At 40.8% G+C, this 12,744-nt stretch overlaps 1 protein-coding gene across 1 annotated transcript in view; it reads left to right on the top strand.

Moving 5' to 3' along the window:
- Positions 1-12,744, top strand: part of LOC146609243 (major histocompatibility complex class I-related protein 1-like) — a 202,536-nt gene that overhangs the window by 64,506 nt on the left and 125,286 nt on the right. The window lies entirely within an intron of this gene.

The following is a 12,744-nucleotide window of genomic DNA, read 5'->3' as shown; positions in this document are numbered from 1 at the left end:
CTTCAATCGGAGGACCCTTCACGTCAATTCCCGACGCGAGGGGGGTACCCTGCGCGTCCATAAGTGCAGCAGAGGGAGCCTGACCATGCGTCACACGTTTGACGAGTTGGGAGTGAGAACGTGTTGGACAGTGTGAAAAATGATCATACTGGAGAGGAGAGATGCACAGGTGGGGGCGACATCCAGGCTGAGAGAAATTTGCCCGAGTGTTTGGAATTTTTTGCTGAGGACTGTTATGCTGGTTTATATCAATCTGAACAGATTAATTGACGCTTATTTTGGATTGCAGACTTTGGACTTGGAAGCTGGAAAGTGGAGTCAGTGTGGGAGGGTTGGGCAGACTAACATGATAGGGAAGGAGGTGGAGAGCTATAACAGCAGTTATGGAGATGAGCGATGAGGAGGTATATGGGAGTAATACAGAGGTAAATGAGCAGCAGGAGGTGGTGAGAGGAGGTGGATACTGGATGGCCAATGACAGAAAGAGAAACAAGGAGCAGGAGGCTAGGCTGGAAGGTAGAGACAGTAAGAGTTGGGAGGATGTGGTGAAGAAGTCAAAGCTGGAATCCCTTCATCTTGTGTTGAGCTTCCAGGGTAATGGAGAAAAACAGGTGGAAAAGGCGACAAAGCTTGCGAGTGTAAGAAAAGTCAAAGTATAAAGAAGTGTGAAAGTTGGAGTGCAGAGAGTGAGTGGGAGTAAGGAGATGATAACAGGAGTCCCCTTTAGTGTTAACACAGCAGCATTTTGGTTTTGGTGTCAAACCAAAATGCTTGAACAGTGGAGGGGAAGGTAGTGCTGCCTACTGAGGATGTGAGACGATGAAGCAAGAGGCCGATTTCCCACAGTGGACAACCTTAAACCCATTTCTTTTGTTTTGGTGCCTCCCACCAGAGGTCCAGGTGGAGCTGTGGAGCCAGCAGGTGTTTAACAAAATAACACATTTCTGTTTCATAGCCTCAAGTTAAAGTAATGTCAGTTAAATATGACGTGTGGAAATACTGCAAATTGCGTTTTTGCTTAACTGTTCACATTTCCTTTCCTTGTCTGTTTTTCCTTTCTCAACTTTCAATACTACTTTCATCCACGTTCACTCACTCTACACAACTTCTATCTTCCTCCTCTCCAGTTCTTCCATCAGTGTCTCTCCTCCAGAAGACTCCCTCCTCTCCAATCAGCTGCCACGCTACAGGTTTCTATCCTGGCAGAGCCGTGATGTTCTGGAGGAAAGGTGGGGAGGAGATTCATGAAGATGTTTATCTTGGAGAAATCCTCCCCAACAATGATGAGACCTTCCAGATGAATGCTGACCTGAGCATATTATCAGTCACACCTGAAGACTGGGGAAGGTACGACTGTGTCTTTCAGCTCTCTGGTGGTGTGGACATCATCACAAATCTGAATGAAAGCATTATCAGGACCAACTGGAAAGGTGAGAAAAACATATTTGAGCAATTTAGTTTGTTGATACAGTGGATTGTCTAAACTGTGAGGCTTGAATCTTTCTTCCTGGCTTCTTTTTTCATTATTATTATTACTTTGGGAATAACTGATGGAGATCCAAGCTGGGCTGGAAAATATGTACATTCTTCAAGGCTGTTAATGCTGTTAATATTCTTAAGATTAAGAAAAAAAAACGTATTTTTTTTAGTCTGTGAATTAAAAAAAAGTTCCACTAATGTTTCATACAAAAGCCATTCCACGATCAGTGGACTAACTGAAATTGTTTTATTTTTTTAACCCTCCAGCTCCTGTCAGTGTCACTGAACTCTCTGTGTGACTGAATCAACATCACGTAGACAAACACAGCACCCTACAACCGAGGATACACCCCTCCAGTTAGACAAGTTTAGGGAACCGAAGATTCATGGTTATTTTATTAGTGATTTTTCTAAATAACAGTTTTTAAATTTCTAGTAATTTTTAATACCATCATATAATCATTCAGTTGTTACTGAAAGAGACAAGTCAGAATCTGTAATATCCATTTCAGTCAAATTTATCTATTTCATCCATATTAACAACGTTTAGTAGTTTTCAGTTTGAGTTTCAGAGCTCAGAAACATCAAACTGTCCCGTGTGTCTCCAACACTGCCTGTTCTCCTGTGTGGGTATTAAAAGGTCGCTCTACATTAATTATGTCCTTAAGTGTCAAACCAGAGCCTGACCCACTGCTTTCAGCTGGATCAGCAGGCCAAAGGTTTTGGGCAGTGTCATGCAACTCTTTGCTTAAAGTTGTTTTATTTTCCAATAAAATGAATTTATGATCCCCCCCCCCCCCCCCCCCCCCCAATATTTACTAAAATGTTTTGAGTGTATATCTGTGTCACGAGTGTGTATCTCAATAATGATATGCAGATGAGATGCAATTATGCCCCTTCTGGCTGCCTTGATAATTATTTTATTCAACTTAATGTCAAATATGACGGCCTCGCAATCACAAAATTTAGTGATAATCATCAGCCAGAAAACTCAAAGTATAAAAATGTGACAGAAATCAGGGATTTTGGGGGGGATACTGTCCTGTGTTTTGTTGCTCACATAAAAATGGCATTCAGTCATGTTTCATTCAAATACAAATAAATAAAAATGATAAATCTCTTAACTACTGTATTTGTTTTCTTTATTGACTTTTTAAAAAAGCTCTATTAAAATGTTTTTAGAAGCAATAAGGGCTAAACTGCAAATACACAACCTTATTAATTTTTGTTCAATTTTCTAAAAAAGTGAAAAAGACAGAAAGATGTTTATCATCGTAGAGAAATGAACGCCCTGATATATTTGTAAGAAAAAAGAAACATCTCAAGTAAAAATAATTTTGTAGAACAGGTTAAATGTTGTTGTGTGTGTGTGTTTTGTGTTGTGTGAACTTTAGATTTTTTTTTAAAGAGCTTTTTTCTCTTTTAGAACAAAACAAATATTTGGACATTTTGTGGGTTTTTTATGCAGTAAGTGCATATGTGATAATTTCTTTATAAATGCACACAAAATGTCACATGCATGGTTAAATGTCCTCGGCACTGCTGTAGGTGAACGAGGCAGCCGATCATATGCATGTAATTAAGCTCTTTCCCATAAGGCGTCACTGCTGAGCTTTCTAACAGCGGAGGCATTGATTAAAGCTCAACCGGAAAATGACACTTTGTACACACTGTACAAATGCTTACGGCAATTTTACAGCCTTTTCACTTTTCTGTTTACTGCGTGTAGTTTAGAATGAGCCCATGAACGCTGTCTGGTCTGCTGATCCAAGACCTCTTTGAGGTACTTATCTCGAGCATGCTTTTTGACCACTCTGCATGTTCTGAACTTCTCTGTTTCCCTGTCACAAAGTGACGTGGCGAGCATAAAAGTGGACTGACTGAGGCAGACTTCCTCAGAGATATAGACGGACAGAGATTCACCAATGACTTAAAAACTGTTTTTATAAATTCTACAGAACAATTTCAAAATTCTGTTTCTCTTTTCTCTTTTTTCTTATTTGTATTGTGTTGGCTACATCTGGCTTTATTTATTATTACTGTTTTTATTGCTTAAAAATAAATTACTGTCAAGGTGATCTAAATACAGGTAAGGCTCCCATGCGGGGCTCCAAGTGAATAATTACAGCGAATAACAAAACACCGTTCCAAAAAAAGTCAGAACAGTTGGAAGGTTCAGTCTGCAAAAAGCTTAAAATGTAATGCAATGTCAATTTTCTCCCAGAATTCACCAGAGTCAGTGTCACCGCTTGATGTCTTGAAAACTCCAAATGCTGCATTCAGGGAAAGTCTCACAATAAGAGGCAAGATGGGAAGTGCAGACAGATCAGAAAATTAAACAAAAAAAAGACAGATGGCTTAATAAAAACAGCTTTTAAAACGGAAAAAAACAAAGTCTGAAATTTCCATGAAAGCCTCTTTATTGTTTTGAAGCCTTTTTAAAGGCCAGATTGAGCTGGCTAATCAGCAGGAAGAAGACTGGCTGAGCTCTGCTCCTTTGCAGACTAAACCCTGTGGACTGCTGATAGCCAGTGGCTATTATCAGGCTATTATCATTGTTACAACTATTCATAAATCAAAACATTATTTACCTATTTATCGGAACAGCAGGTCATGTACACTCTTTAAACATAAACTGAATCTTGAATTTATGAAAATCAGTTTTGTACTTGTAAATCAGGATTTGTATGTGTAAAAAGAATTTGTGTGTGGATTTAGCCAAAAAAAAAAAAAAACCTTGCAAGTTACAAGTACGAATTCTGACCCTACTTTTCTTCCTTTCATCTGATTGGTCAATGTTATGTCAATCACAAATGTAACAATCCAATCAGAGAACAGATGAGTTTGGCTGTCGGAGGGGTGTTTTTTTTTAACTGCAGGTCTTTGAAGGGAATAAATGCCCTTTTACATGTTATGCAGTGTTTTGGAAATGACAGTCTTCATCACAAAGCTTTCTTCGTTATTAATTAGCATACATGTTTTTATTGAACATTTGAAGAACTAGCAAAAAAACCCAGAAATTCTTGTAGAGGACATAAAGTCAGAGATAGAAACGACAAGGAGCAGGTGCATCTACAGGTAGAGCTGCTGCAAAAACCCACAGAGTTCAGCAGCCAGCGTAACAAATTCTGGATCCTTTGCTTTTAGTTAGCAGTTAGTGTTGTGTTGGGCTCTTTTAATAAAACTCCTCGTTTAGGCGATAATGTGGAACACCACCATCTTTATTTCCAGCTTACTCTCTCTCCCCCAAAACATAGCATCACTTCCTGTCTAGAAGGGTAAGTACTGCCGCCTAGTGGCGCATGATATTCACCAATATAGATTACACCACATCCCCCTTACTGAAGTTAGACTGGTACATTCTTTTGTTCTTCAAACAAAACATAACTGCATATAGTTTTTTTCAATACAGGCATACCCCAACATTTCAGGAAACATAAAGTCAGTATTGTCATAAACACTTTTTCTCTTCCTCCTGTAACAGAATAAACACTTTCTCTTTTCTTTTCCACCTGTAACAGAATAAACACTTTTTTTCCTTTCACCATGCTACTCTTCAAACCACAACTTAGCATTTGAAACACACTTTTCATTTTCAAACAATCAGCTTCACAGATCAAGTCTTTTCGGTTTAATCACCTCCCTACCAGACCGGGTTCTAACCACACCTGGTGTATGGGGTGCGCTTGGCACAGAAACTGTCTCTGTAGGAGCGGCTTGGATCTGTGTGGCTTCGGTTTGAGCCTCTGTTTGCGGGATCTGCACAAGATGACTGCGGTTCCTTCTAATTGTCCCTTGGGGCCCACTGATGACGTACGATCGTGGAGTCGGGTGGACTGCTGTCACTGTGCCCTGTGCTCTTGCATCCGTGATCCAGACTGGTTGACCTGGCACCAATTTATCCAGTTCTCTTGTTCTATGTCTCTTGTTAAAACTTGCGGTTTGTCTCAGCCGTTTCTCTCTCTCCGAACAACTAACCTGCTGAAAATCCGGCAGACAGGGCTGTAAGGTTTCAGGAAGCATTGGCAAGGTAGTACGAAGCCTGCGCCCCATGAGAAGTTGAGCCGGGCTGTAGCCATTTGCCAGTGCTGTTGTTCTGTATGCCAGCAACGCCTTGTATGGATCACTAGCCTTTTTGAGGAGATTCTTGACGGTCTGGACGCCTCTCTCCGCTTCGCCGTTGCTCTGCGAGTACCTGGGACTACTGGTAACATGCTCAAAGCAGTAGTCCTTTGCAAAGTCTCTCATTTCTTGACATGCAAATTGTGGCCCATTATCGGTGATCAATACTTCAGGGATTCCATGGCGTGCAAATATTGACTTTAAATGCACAATCACATTGGCTGAACGAGTTGGACTGAGTTGAGCAATTTCGACATATCTCGAGAAGTAATCCACTACTAACAGATAGTTTTTGTCTTTTAGTGTGAACAGATCAGCTCCTAAGTTCTGCCATGGCCTCTCAGGTAAACGTGTGGGCATAAGAGGTTCCCTCACATTAACTCTTTCCTGAATGCACAGCCTGCACTTAAGGACAAGTTCACCGATCTGGTTACTCAGGCCTGGCCACCACACTGCTTGTCGCGCACGTTCTCTACACTTGACTACTCCTTAGTGTCCCTCGTGTATTTTGTCCAGAACTGCGTTTCGCATGTTTGCAGGTATGACCAACCTTGTACCTCTCAGTAGTAGTCCATTGTGTACACTCAAAACTGCTCTTTCAGACCAGTAGTGCTTTACCACTCCCTGCAGCTGGTTCCTGTCCGGCCAGCCCTCTGCACAGTACTTCATGACTTGCGAACAGACGCTGTCAGACTGCAGCTGCTCACGGAGATCTGAAAGGTATTTGCTGCTAGTAGGAAGGCCCTCCAGCAAGGTGTCAACGTAGATATCAGTGTCCTCCATAAGGTCATTGTCTCTGGGAATCACGTTGCCTGCCAACGGCAACCGTGACAGCGTGTCGGCTGTGGTGAGGCTTTTGCCTGGAATGTGCCTTATAGTGTAAAAATACCTCATCAGGCGCATGCGGAATCTCTGTATCCGCGGTGGAAGCAAATCCAGGGCTTGCCCTCCGAGTAGGCTCACTAGTGGCTTATGGTCGGTCTCAAGCTCAAAGTGTAGCCCTAGAATAAAGTCACTGAATCTTTCACAGGCCCAGGTGAGCGCTAGCGCTTCTTTTTCCAGCTGAGCGTAGCGCTGCTCTGTGGCTGTCAATGATCGCGAGGCATACGCGACAGGTGACCACACATCATTGTCTTTCTGTAGTAAGACTGCCCCCAACCCGTATGAAGAAGCATCTGCTGAGATCTTCTGGGGTTTGTTTGGGTTGTAGAGCTGTAGCACTGGTGCAGATGACAATTCTTGTTTTAAACTGTTAAAGGCGTTTTGTTGCTCCTGCCCCCAGTACCACATGTTTTTAGTTGAAAGCAAGTCTCTCAGTGGTTTGTCTTTTTCAGAAAGATTTGGGATGAATTTCCCCAGCTGGTTCACCATTCCTAAGAAGCTCCTAAGCTCACTCACAGTGTTTGGCTCTTTCATCTTCTGCACCGCACTAGTTTTGTCAGGGTCGGGGCTCATGCCTTCAGATGACACAATGAATCCTAAGAATTTCACTGCTCTTTTGCCAAACTCACATTTTGACATGTTCAGGGTGACGCCTGCCTTCTCTGCACGGTCGAGGACAGCGTGGAGTCTCATGTCGTGCTCCTCTCTCGTAGATCCCCAGACCAGGATGTCGTCCATGTGGCATACGACTCCCGCGAGGCCGGCTGTCACTTCTGTCACCATCATGTTTTGGAAATGCTCTGGTGCACTGGAAATACCAAATGGCAGACGGTTGAAATGGTACCTCCCAAATGGCGTAATAAATGTGGTGAGGAGAGCAGATTCTTTGGACAGCGGTATTTGCCAAAAGCCCATGTTAGCATCGAGCTTGGAGAAATACTGCGCCCCTGTGAGCATGCCTAGTGTTTGGTCGACAGAGGGAAGGATATATCTTTCACGACACACCGACCCATTTAAAGGTGTCATGTCCACGCAAATGCGGACTGTCTCTTTGTCCTTTTTAGGGGCTACGACCATGCCGCAACACCAGTCTGTGGGCTCCTCCACACGACTGATCACCCCCAACTGTTCCATCCTCTGCAGCTCTGCTTTGACTTTGCCCAGTAGTGGGAGAGGAACACGCCTAGGCACTTTCAGTGAATAAGGTTTAGCGTCGGGCTTCATCTTAATCGTGTACGGTTTTTGAACAAGCCCGAGCCCATCCCATAGCTTCGGGTACACTTTCTTCACTGTCTCAAAGTCAACATTGTCCATTCGGGCAATTAATTTCAGTCTCACAGAAGCTGTCCTGCTTAAGAGAGCTACACGCAGGTTTCTGACTACGTAGATCGTCTCTGCAGTGCTCCTGTCACTGTAGGAAATGTCCTCCTTTGTGGACCCGAGCACGGTCAGTGCTGCACCTCCTGGTCCATACAGTGGCTTTTCAGCTTTTTGCAGGTGCTCATTTGGCTGCTTAATGTCTTTGAATGTCTCTTCTGAGATAGCTGTGACATCTGCCCCCGAGTCTAATTTGAAGGTCATGCTTTTGCCTCTCACGCAGATGTTAGCGAGCCACGGGTCTTCTCCTGAATCCAGTTCACCCAGGAAGAGTCCATCTGCACAGTCTGCCACCTCATGCACAGCTGTAGACCTACAAACTCTCCCGTAGTGTCCACGTTTCCCGCAGTTGTGGCATTCTGCATTTTTAGCTGGGCACTGTGCTGCTGGGTGCATCTGTGTTTTTCCACATTTAAAACATGTTTTAGTCTCTTGCTTTGTTATTTGTGGTTTTCGTGGCTTGAACTGCTTTTGCTCTCTGCTTCTGAATTTATTTGGCTGTGACTTTCTGACATGCACGGCATCCATGGCTGTTTTGCCTGTGCTGCTTTCGCCTCTGAGGTCAGTTTGCTGTCTTTTTATTTCCTCAGATTGTCTCGCCATTGTGATAGCTTTGGTAGCACTTCTGACACCATGTTGTGTTGGGCTCTTTTAATAAAACTCCTCGTTTAGGCGATAATGTGGAACACCACCATCTTTATTTCCAGCTTACTCTCTCTCCCCCAAAACATAGCATCACTTCCTGTCTAGAAGGGTAAGTACTGCCGCCTAGTGGCGCACAGTGTTGGTCAAGTTACTTGAAAAAAGTAATCAGTAACTAATTACTGATTACTTCCCCAAAAAAGTAATCCCATTACTTTACTGATTACTTATTTTCAAAAGTAATTAATTACTTAGTTACTTAGTTACTTAGTTACTTTTTAAAAACACGATTTACAACCTGAAGAGGTGATAAAGCGATAGATCTTTCAGCCCAATTCTACTTTTTCTACATAATCCATCATACAAAATGTAATCAAATGGAAAAGTCTCTTTTTTTAACTTGTTTTATCATTTTTAATCTTCTAACTTTATGCATCAAGCAAAAATTTAATTATATGCAACATTCTCTGAGTTGAATAAATGAGTTTAACATTTAAACCTATTTTCTGCACATTCCAGCACATAAAATAAAATAATTTTTTTGTGTTTACACTCACTCTTTCAAATAGATGCAAGTAAAACACAGCAGAACATAAATAAAGTCAAAGACTCAGCGGTCCTGTTGCTCTATTTTCACCTGTAAAGCAGGACTGCAGTAGGCGGAGGTTTACCCTGGTGCAGGTGTGCAGCGGTCAGTGGAAGGATACGGCAGTGTCTCTGTGAGTTTCCCATTACGTCGTTGCGCTCTTGGTGCTTCCTTGGAAGTTTAGGGTTTTTTTTCGCTGTAAAAAGAAGTTTTCTTCCCACGCACGATGGACGCTAATGTTTTTGTCACTTTTTATGGAATCAAACTCAAAGTAAGGTCAGTACTTCCACGCTTTAAACGCTGCATGCTCATACTCTCTCCCGCACTCGATATGTGATCCATTGTTGATCTGCACACAGCTGTTGTCACTAACGGCGCACTCGCTTACATCACTGTCGTGAGACATTCTCGCAAAAAATCACGGTTTTAGTAACGCAGTATTCCTACGGGAAAGTAACGGTAATCTAATTACCGATTTTGCAATAGTAATCCCTTACTTTACTCGTTACTCGAAAAAAAGTAATCAGATTACAGTAACGCGTTACAAGTAACGCGTTACTGCCCATCTCTGGTGGCGCATGATATTCACCAATATAGATTACACCACAGTTAGCATTAGCAGCACATCCTACGTCCAATGTGAAAGGACTTTTATGCTGCGCACTGTGACTCACAGCAATGGTCCCGGGTCAGCCCTGACTTTGTGTTAAACTAATCCTAAAGTAATAATGTATTTCTAACCACTGACATACCACAACTTTATCCTTTCAACAGCTGCTGAAAGTTAGGGGACCTAACTGCTGTCGGATATTTATATAGAGATCCTCTAGCTTCTTCAGATCTAAGGTCAAATGGTCCCAGATTTAAACCCAGTGGGATTATCCCCCCAGGATGGACAAAGGGACTCTCCACCATTTGACCTTAGAACTGAAGAAGCTTCTCGGATGAGAGGTGAAACGTCTTCGAGCAACTTAAAGAAGTCCAGACGCTTTTCTTTCCAAGCTCCTTAGACGAGCAGAGATAATATTATTATTACGAGGAATTCAGTCATATATATATATATGTGTGTGTGGTGTGTGTGTGTCATTATTCCATTAAGAAAATAAACAATTGATTTTACAGTTTACATTTATATTTTCTATTTTATTTTTCTCTGTTGCATATTCTGTAAACATTTTATTATGTGCATATAATCTGTTTCTCATTAAAAGTTAATGAAAAACAGATTTTAAGAATTCAAAACAGTTGTAACTGTTTTTAATGTTTTGAATTCTTAAAATACATATTAATCAGCGATAATCTTTCCTGCATCCTTAGAAAACAAAAACTTCTGTCCAAAACCAATGATCAATAACCTAAGCAAACAATAAAATATTAGAATACCAAGTCAAAAATATGAACATTAAAATGATCCATTGTGGTGAAGACAGGAAGTTGCTCACAGTAGAACAAAAACATGAGTAACAGATGACAAACCTTTATGAAATTTAACACTAATGATGTCTAATTGAAGTTGGAGAACTACTTGGATTATTCAGAAATTTTAATTTTCCTTATGTCATCAGTCAAAAATCATTTCTCACAGATCCAGGTCTTGGATACAGAAAATTGTGATCGTGTCCATTTTTCCTTAATTTCACAGCATACTGCAGAAAAACCATGAACAGGATCCTGCTGGCCTGGCGCCAAAAACCTGTTGGATAAAAAAAAATATTATATTAAACTAGACTAAAATCATGTCAATTGTCACATTTATATAACTATGACTCTCTATAAGCATTTTCCAGATTTCTGTCGCAATTGACCTGCTTTAGACTTTTCTCTGAGTATCATCATGTACATTAACAGTTTTCAAGTTTTTTATGAATATTAAATCTTCATTCTCTTAAATCTTAGAATAAAAAGAAGGCAGAGCTGACTCTCTGCTCTTTGAAAATATTTTCTCAGCTGTTTACAGACATCGGTTTTAAATGTGGGTCATATATTCGGTTGCTGATGTAATGTATTGCCATTCTGTCTTCCAACACATGGTGGTATTAAATAATAACTTTTTGGTTTTGGTTTTAATTTAAAGGAAAATGTCTCACGCCTCTGTCAGCCGGGATCCATCCACCCATTCCCATTCATGTTCCCCAGTTTTACTTTTGTAACTGGCTGTCAGACCAATCCAGGACTCTCCTCTCATATTCAGTTCAATAAATTCCTAATTGAAAACAGACATAAATATTTCGGCCAGTCATAATTCAGTACTTCTGTTGTTGTAATATCATGTTGTGAATTTGTCTGAAAGAAAAACTAAATGAGATGAAACATTTCAGTTCACTTCTCTTGTCCTTTATAGAATAGATAGATCAATAGACAGTAGATGGACAGATGGTCAAAAACACAGAACTTCTGGCAGTTGCATCAAACAAACACACCCACCTGTTCCTCTTTGTTGTTTATGATCACCAGATTGGCTCCTCTGGACTGACAGTCTGCCTTCCTCTCAGGCCAAATTTTCCTCTCAGTGGATTTAAAGTAACAGCTCATTCCAAATTTGGCCCAATCGACAGGACACTTCACTTAAAGTCAGACACATGATACAAAAACAGATTTCACATTTTTATCCCTCTGCTTGTGTGTGTTGTGACATGTGCAGGCTTGTAAACAGGAAGACTTGGTGAATCTTAATGACATTAAAACACCAGACTTTAAAAGTGCACTTGTCTCAATAGAGCTTCTATGAGGACAAAAAAGCCACAGCACTCTCTGTAGACAAAGAGAAAGTCATAGAAGCTCAGAAAAATTATGAAAGCTTGTCATTCATTTTGACAACGTTTTGAGGCTGGGGTTCTGACATACTGTTGGACTTCAAACTCTGGTTGCACACATCAGTCTATTCATCAAATAGTTGTTCCTCAGCTATTCCATCCTCAGGTCCTAAGCTTAGTAAGAGTTGACAAAAGCACAGACACTCAGTACTTAAGTAGAAATACAAACACTACTGTTAACAAATACTCCAGTAAAAGTTGAATTACTGATTCAACTTCTTTACTCAAGTAAAAGTAAAAAAGTACAGGCTTTGAAATGTGTTCAAACTGAGAAAGTAAAAAGTAGCTCTTTAGAGGACATTTCTATTTTTGTGCAAAGCTAACTGAACCTTGTGTTATATTAACATAATGATAAAGTAATATCAATAGATAAGAATACAAACGTCAGTCTAACTTTTTAAAATTCTAATTATACTCAACTTGAATCAGAAGAAAAAGAAAGAAAATTAAAACGATTGCCTCTAAACAGGAAAATTTGTACAATCAGGGATTAAAGTGGATTCACAAGTTTGAGGATCCCTAAAACTGGTTGTAATGGTTCAGTGTGGGGAAAAGAATCATAACTCATAATAATTTCTATTGAGAAGTCCAGTAGATTTTCTTAGTGTACAAGCTGCTCTTTATGGATGTACACAACCAAATTTAACCAGATGTTTCATGAGTTGTCCTGGCTGATTTCCATCCTCTACAATGACAGTAAACTATGAATGCTTTTTTCTAGTTGGTATAAAGTTGGTATGAAGGTGGAGTTTAGTCAGTTGATCTCAGCATCATCACCTGGAATTCATATGGACTCTCTGCTACACTCGATGTAGCCTGACTCTGACCATGAAACCACTGCCA

The sequence above is a fragment of the Diplotaxodon limnothrissa genome, linkage group LG22 (assembly GCF_057381915.1).
Source record: "Diplotaxodon limnothrissa isolate DT_005_m linkage group LG22, D_limnothrissa_male_GT1.1, whole genome shotgun sequence".
In the NCBI taxonomy this organism is placed as follows: Eukaryota; Metazoa; Chordata; class Actinopteri; order Cichliformes; family Cichlidae; genus Diplotaxodon; species Diplotaxodon limnothrissa.
Note: the sequence above shows the minus strand (reverse complement) of the source record. Positions and strands in the feature narration are given on the sequence as shown.